This window comes from Coffea arabica, chromosome 10e (genome assembly GCF_036785885.1).
Source record: "Coffea arabica cultivar ET-39 chromosome 10e, Coffea Arabica ET-39 HiFi, whole genome shotgun sequence".
Classification (NCBI taxonomy): domain Eukaryota; kingdom Viridiplantae; phylum Streptophyta; class Magnoliopsida; order Gentianales; family Rubiaceae; genus Coffea; species Coffea arabica.
The window spans coordinates 34458612-34465908 of record NC_092328.1 but is presented as its reverse complement, the minus strand read 5'-3'; positions in this window follow the sequence as shown (position 1 = coordinate 34465908).

Here is a 7297-nt window from a genome sequence, read left to right as displayed (position 1 = left end):
ATCCAGAAATTCCAAAACCAGATGAAATATAAGAAACAGGGATAAATTTCATCAGAAGACCTCAACAACCAATTCGGAAGCAATTCTAGCCAAAACAACCAATTACAGTCGCAAATCCCAATTTCGGGTAAAACCAGAACAGCAATAGGAATTTCAACTTTTCTCACTCTACGCTACTCCGATTGACCTGAAATTTTGTAGGCACCTCTAAAATATCATTCCCTACAACTTTCATGTTTTTAGCTAAGGCCAATTCGGCCTCTATCTAGGACCAAAAATTTCGGACAGAATGAAGAACCAAGAACCCTAATTTTCCAGATTTCTTCCAAAACAGAATTTACTTGCAATCTTCCACTTTTTCCACCTTCTAGAATCATTAAACATCATTTCCAATCATCATACATAACCACATAATCATACTCATATTAAAACAGAAAAAATCCCCAAAAATAATAAAAGTTCATCAATTCAACCACAACTCAAGATATAATCCATCAAACCATCTCTTTAGCCTTCACAAGTCTCTAATTTAGCATAATCAAGAACAAAGAAAGGATGGCTAGACATGATACCTTCAAATATCAAGAAAGGTGATGACTTAGTCCTTTGCCTTCTCTAATCACTCCACCACTACCTTCAATCTTCCTAAACAAGTGACTTTTGTGGAGGAATTCGAAAGTTTAACGGTTGATTCACAAGATTGAGCAAGAAATGGAGTTGGAGTTGAAGGCTTTCTTCTTGTATTTTTGCTCCAAGAGGTTCGGCCAAGCTTGCAGAAATTTGGGTGATTTTTGGGTCAAAATTGAGTATTAGTAAAGGTAGGAAATAATGGTCAAAGTCAAGGTTGAATAGGAAAGTGACACTTGTCACCCTTTGTAATGCAACTCTATCCTTTTGTCTCTCCAATACAAATATCTTGACACTTTGTAAAATAATATCACTTAATACAAAATTCCAACAAGTTGTCAAAAATATAATGCATTTACCTCACTTGCGGGTCCCACGTTCAAAATACGTTTTTAATTACTCAAAAACTAACCAATACTAGAAAAATCATTTTAAAACTATTTTTGCTCATAAACTTTATCTGGGGAAATTTTCTAATCAAGAAAATGTAGAAAAGGCGGGCGTTTAAAAAATAAACCCTAGAAAATTAGAAAATTTTCGGGTTCTCACACTTATACTTTTCGGGGCGTCACAATCTCCCCTCCTTAAAAGAATGTCGTCCTCGACATTCCATCTTATACCAATCAAATCAAGACATCCCGCAAGAATCACTAATATTTCAAACCAAACCCACAGTCCGGCATCCTAAACTTCAAGCCTAGGATACACTACAGAGATCTGAAGCCTAAGCTCTGATACCAACTGTGACGACCCCACCTCCCCCTAAGGCGAACCAGAGGGTTCGGCGGCCCGCCTGCCCGGCTCTCGCCGGGACTCAGTCGTTCACTAAAGTCCTCAAATGAATTACAAGAATAAACCTCAAATATACATCACATGGTCCACAAATATACATCCAAGTCTCCAATAATTACATGTCACAAATGCAGCGGAAACAATTCCCAACTATACATAAAATGATTCCAAATCCAAATTGTACAACATAAAGGCCATCCATTCACGTGAATAAGCACAACAAGTCCTGCCTTCGCCTTGAGCCCTGTGGAGGGGAATAAAATATTTTTGTGGTGAGCTAGAAGCTCAGCGAGTAACCAGAAAATCAGTAATCAAATCGGTTTAACAATATTTCTTTTCAATGATGTCATAAATCAAATGATAAGTCCAGAAATGATTACAACATTTACAAAACATTAAATATGGAGTATCAATAATTCAAGAAACATGTACAATGGAAAGCGATAGTAACATTCATGAAAAGGATACGTTCATTTTTTTATAAATAATCCCTCGTTCATCTTTTTATTCGTTCATCTTTTTTTTTTTCCGGACGTTGGCCGGTCTCCACCCATCCGGACGTAGCCGGACTCCACCCATCCGGACGTAGCCGGACTACAAGGTAATACTCGAGTATACCAAATTCACCCAGGGTCACCATATCGCCCGACCGAGTCCGCTTCTGGCTCGAGTCGATCGGTAACGAAGGGCAGGGCCCAATTCAGCCAAACGGCTTACATTCATGCGAAACTAGCATTTAATCATTAACCATTGAAAATTTCATATTTATTTAGGTCGAGTGCGATAAAGTACACACTCGCCTAGAAAACTTGTTTTAACAATCATTGAAAGCACTTAACACATTATCAATCAATAACTACAAGCCAATAAGTCAAGGAAATATAGCAAACAAGGAACACTCACATGTAAGCACGCATGATATGCAAGAAAACAATTCAAAAGTAACTTTGGAAACAGTTTAAAAGTAAATAATGCAGAAAACGGTTCATAAATAACTTTAGAAAGAGTTTGAGGTCACTCACCTCAATGGCTTAGAAATCATCCATCATGTATCATTGCCTTGCTCAAACCCAAGTCTTAGATCACAAACTCAATGCAAACAAATCCTTTAAAAGTTCGGACAGCACTTCCCCTAAATTTGCTTACTTTTCCAGCCGTCATGGCTTCATGATTTCCTCATTCCAACCCAAAGGTACACACACAACAACAAGTTCATCCAATAGCCATTCAGCAAACTCCAAGTAGTACAAAGACAAGTCAAGCTAGGGAAAATTCCGGAAATGAAAGTTAAGCTCAAAACCAGAAAAAACAGTTTTGACGTCATTTTGCGGTAATGGTACCAAAGGTACTACGATGGTCGGATGAAGGTGTAAGACCCACCGTTTCGAAGCTAAGAGATAGGGTTACAATATTACAGAAGGTCACTCAACCCAGTTTCGAGTGTAACCAGGTCAAAAATGCAAGATACTACACCAGAATCACAAAAATAGATTCACAGAACGCATTCCAGCGGAAACATCATAACTCATGCTCTCCATGTCCAAATCCAGAAATTCCAAAACCAGATGAAATATAAGAAACAGGGATAAATTTCATCAGAAGACCTCAACAACCAATTCGGAAGCAATTCTAGCCAAAACAACCAATTACAGTCGCAAATCCCAATTTCGGGTAAAACCAGAACAGCAATAGGAATTTCAACTTTTCTCACTCTACGCTACTCCGATTGACCTGAAATTTTGTAGGCACCTCTAAAATATCATTCCCTACAACTTTCATGTTTTTAGCTAAGGCCAATTCGGCCTCTATCTAGGACCAAAAATTTCGGACAGAATGAAGAACCAAGAACCCTAATTTTCCAGATTTCTTCCAAAACAGAATTTACTTGCAATCTTCCACTTTTTCCACCTTCTAGAATCATTAAACATCATTTCCAATCATCATACATAACCACATAATCATACTCATATTAAAACAGAAAAAATCCCCAAAAATAATAAAAGTTCATCAATTCAACCACAACTCAAGATATAATCCATCAAACCATCTCTTTAGCCTTCACAAGTCTCTAATTTAGCATAATCAAGAACAAAGAAAGGATGGCTAGACATGATACCTTCAAATATCAAGAAAGGTGATGACTTAGTCCTTTGCCTTCTCTAATCACTCCACCACTACCTTCAATCTTCCTAAACAAGTGACTTTTGTGGAGGAATTCGAAAGTTTAACGGTTGATTCACAAGATTGAGCAAGAAATGGAGTTGGAGTTGAAGGCTTTCTTCTTGTATTTTTGCTCCAAGAGGTTCGGCCAAGCTTGCAGAAATTTGGGTGATTTTTGGGTCAAAATTGAGTATTAGTAAAGGTAGGAAATAATGGTCAAAGTCAAGGTTGAATAGGAAAGTGACACTTGTCACCCTTTGTAATGCAACTCTATCCTTTTGTCTCTCCAATACAAATATCTTGACACTTTGTAAAATAATATCACTTAATACAAAATTCCAACAAGTTGTCAAAAATATAATGCATTTACCTCACTTGCGGGTCCCACGTTCAAAATACGTTTTTAATTACTCAAAAACTAACCAATACTAGAAAAATCATTTTAAAACTATTTTTGCTCATAAACTTTATCTGGGGAAATTTTCTAATCAAGAAAATGTAGAAAAGGCGGGCGTTTAAAAAATAAACCCTAGAAAATTAGAAAATTTTCGGGTTCTCACACTTATACTTTTCGGGGCGTCACAATCTCCCCTCCTTAAAAGAATGTCGTCCTCGACATTCCATCTTATACCAATCAAATCAAGACATCCCGCAAGAATCACTAATATTTCAAACCAAACCCACAGTCCGGCATCCTAAACTTCAAGCCTAGGATACACTACAGAGATCTGAAGCCTAAGCTCTGATACCAACTGTGACGACCCCACCTCCCCCTAAGGCGAACCAGAGGGTTCGGCGGCCCGCCTGCCCGGCTCTCGCCGGGACTCAGTCGTTCACTAAAGTCCTCAAATGAATTACAAGAATAAACCTCAAATATACATCACATGGTCCACAAATATACATCCAAGTCTCCAATAATTACATGTCACAAATGCAGCGGAAACAATTCCCAACTATACATAAAATGATTCCAAATCCAAATTGTACAACATAAAGGCCATCCATTCACGTGAATAAGCACAACAAGTCCTGCCTTCGCCTTGAGCCCTGTGGAGGGGAATAAAATATTTTTGTGGTGAGCTAGAAGCTCAGCGAGTAACCAGAAAATCAGTAATCAAATCGGTTTAACAATATTTCTTTTCAATGATGTCATAAATCAAATGATAAGTCCAGAAATGATTACAACATTTACAAAACATTAAATATGGAGTATCAATAATTCAAGAAACATGTACAATGGAAAGCGATAGTAACATTCATGAAAAGGATACGTTCATTTTTTTATAAATAATCCCTCGTTCATCTTTTTATTCGTTCATCTTTTTTTTTTTCCGGACGTTGGCCGGTCTCCACCCATCCGGACGTAGCCGGACTCCACCCATCCGGACGTAGCCGGACTACAAGGTAATACTCGAGTATACCAAATTCACCCAGGGTCACCATATCGCCCGACCGAGTCCGCTTCTGGCTCGAGTCGATCGGTAACGAAGGGCAGGGCCCAATTCAGCCAAACGGCTTACATTCATGCGAAACTAGCATTTAATCATTAACCATTGAAAATTTCATATTTATTTAGGTCGAGTGCGATAAAGTACACACTCGCCTAGAAAACTTGTTTTAACAATCATTGAAAGCACTTAACACATTATCAATCAATAACTACAAGCCAATAAGTCAAGGAAATATAGCAAACAAGGAACACTCACATGTAAGCACGCATGATATGCAACAAAACAATTCAAAAGTAACTTTGGAAACAGTTTAAAAGTAAATAATGCAGAAAACGGTTCATAAATAACTTTAGAAAGAGTTTGAGGTCACTCACCTCAATGGCTTAGAAATCATCCATCATGTATCATTGCCTTGCTCAAACCCAAGTCTTAGATCACAAACTCAATGCAAACAAATCCTTTAAAAGTTCGGACAGCACTTCCCCTAAATTTGCTTACTTTTCCAGCCGTCATGGCTTCATGATTTCCTCATTCCAACCCAAAGGTACACACACAACAACAAGTTCATCCAATAGCCATTCAGCAAACTCCAAGTAGTACAAAGACAAGTCAAGCTAGGGAAAATTCCGGAAATGAAAGTTAAGCTCAAAACCAGAAAAAACAGTTTTGACGTCATTTTGCGGTAATGGTACCAAAGGTACTACGATGGTCGGATGAAGGTGTAAGACCCACCGTTTCGAAGCTAAGAGATAGGGTTACAATATTACAGAAGGTCACTCAACCCAGTTTCGAGTGTAACCAGGTCAAAAATGCAAGATACTACACCAGAATCACAAAAATAGATTCACAGAACGCATTCCAGCGGAAACATCATAACTCATGCTCTCCATGTCCAAATCCAGAAATTCCAAAACCAGATGAAATATAAGAAACAGGGATAAATTTCATCAGAAGACCTCAACAACCAATTCGGAAGCAATTCTAGCCAAAACAACCAATTACAGTCGCAAATCCCAATTTCGGGTAAAACCAGAACAGCAATAGGAATTTCAACTTTTCTCACTCTACGCTACTCCGATTGACCTGAAATTTTGTAGGCACCTCTAAAATATCATTCCCTACAACTTTCATGTTTTTAGCTAAGGCCAATTCGGCCTCTATCTAGGACCAAAAATTTCGGACAGAATGAAGAACCAAGAACCCTAATTTTCCAGATTTCTTCCAAAACAGAATTTACTTGCAATCTTCCACTTTTTCCACCTTCTAGAATCATTAAACATCATTTCCAATCATCATACATAACCACATAATCATACTCATATTAAAACAGAAAAAATCCCCAAAAATAATAAAAGTTCATCAATTCAACCACAACTCAAGATATAATCCATCAAACCATCTCTTTAGCCTTCACAAGTCTCTAATTTAGCATAATCAAGAACAAAGAAAGGATGGCTAGACATGATACCTTCAAATATCAAGAAAGGTGATGACTTAGTCCTTTGCCTTCTCTAATCACTCCACCACTACCTTCAATCTTCCTAAACAAGTGACTTTTGTGGAGGAATTCGAAAGTTTAACGGTTGATTCACAAGATTGAGCAAGAAATGGAGTTGGAGTTGAAGGCTTTCTTCTTGTATTTTTGCTCCAAGAGGTTCGGCCAAGCTTGCAGAAATTTGGGTGATTTTTGGGTCAAAATTGAGTATTAGTAAAGGTAGGAAATAATGGTCAAAGTCAAGGTTGAATAGGAAAGTGACACTTGTCACCCTTTGTAATGCAACTCTATCCTTTTGTCTCTCCAATACAAATTTCTTGACACTTTGTAAAATAATATCACTTAATACAAAATTCCAACAAGTTGTCAAAAATATAATGCATTTACCGCACTTGCGGGTCCCACGTTCAAAATACGTTTTTAATTACTCAAAAACTAACCAATACTAGAAAAATCATTTTAAAACTATTTTTGCTCATAAACTTTATCTGGGGAAATTTTCTAATCAAGAAAATGTAGAAAAGGAAGGCGTTTAAAAAATAAACCCTAGAAAATTAGAAAATTTTCGGGTTCTCACACTTATACTTTTCGGGGCGTCACAATCTCCCCTCCTTAAAAGAATGTCGTCCTCGACATTCCATCTTATACCAATCAAATCAAGACATCCCGCAAGAATCACTAATATTTCAAACCAAACCCACAGTCCGGCATCCTAAATTTCAAGCCTACGATACACTACAGAGATTTGAAGCCTAAGCTCTGATACCAACTG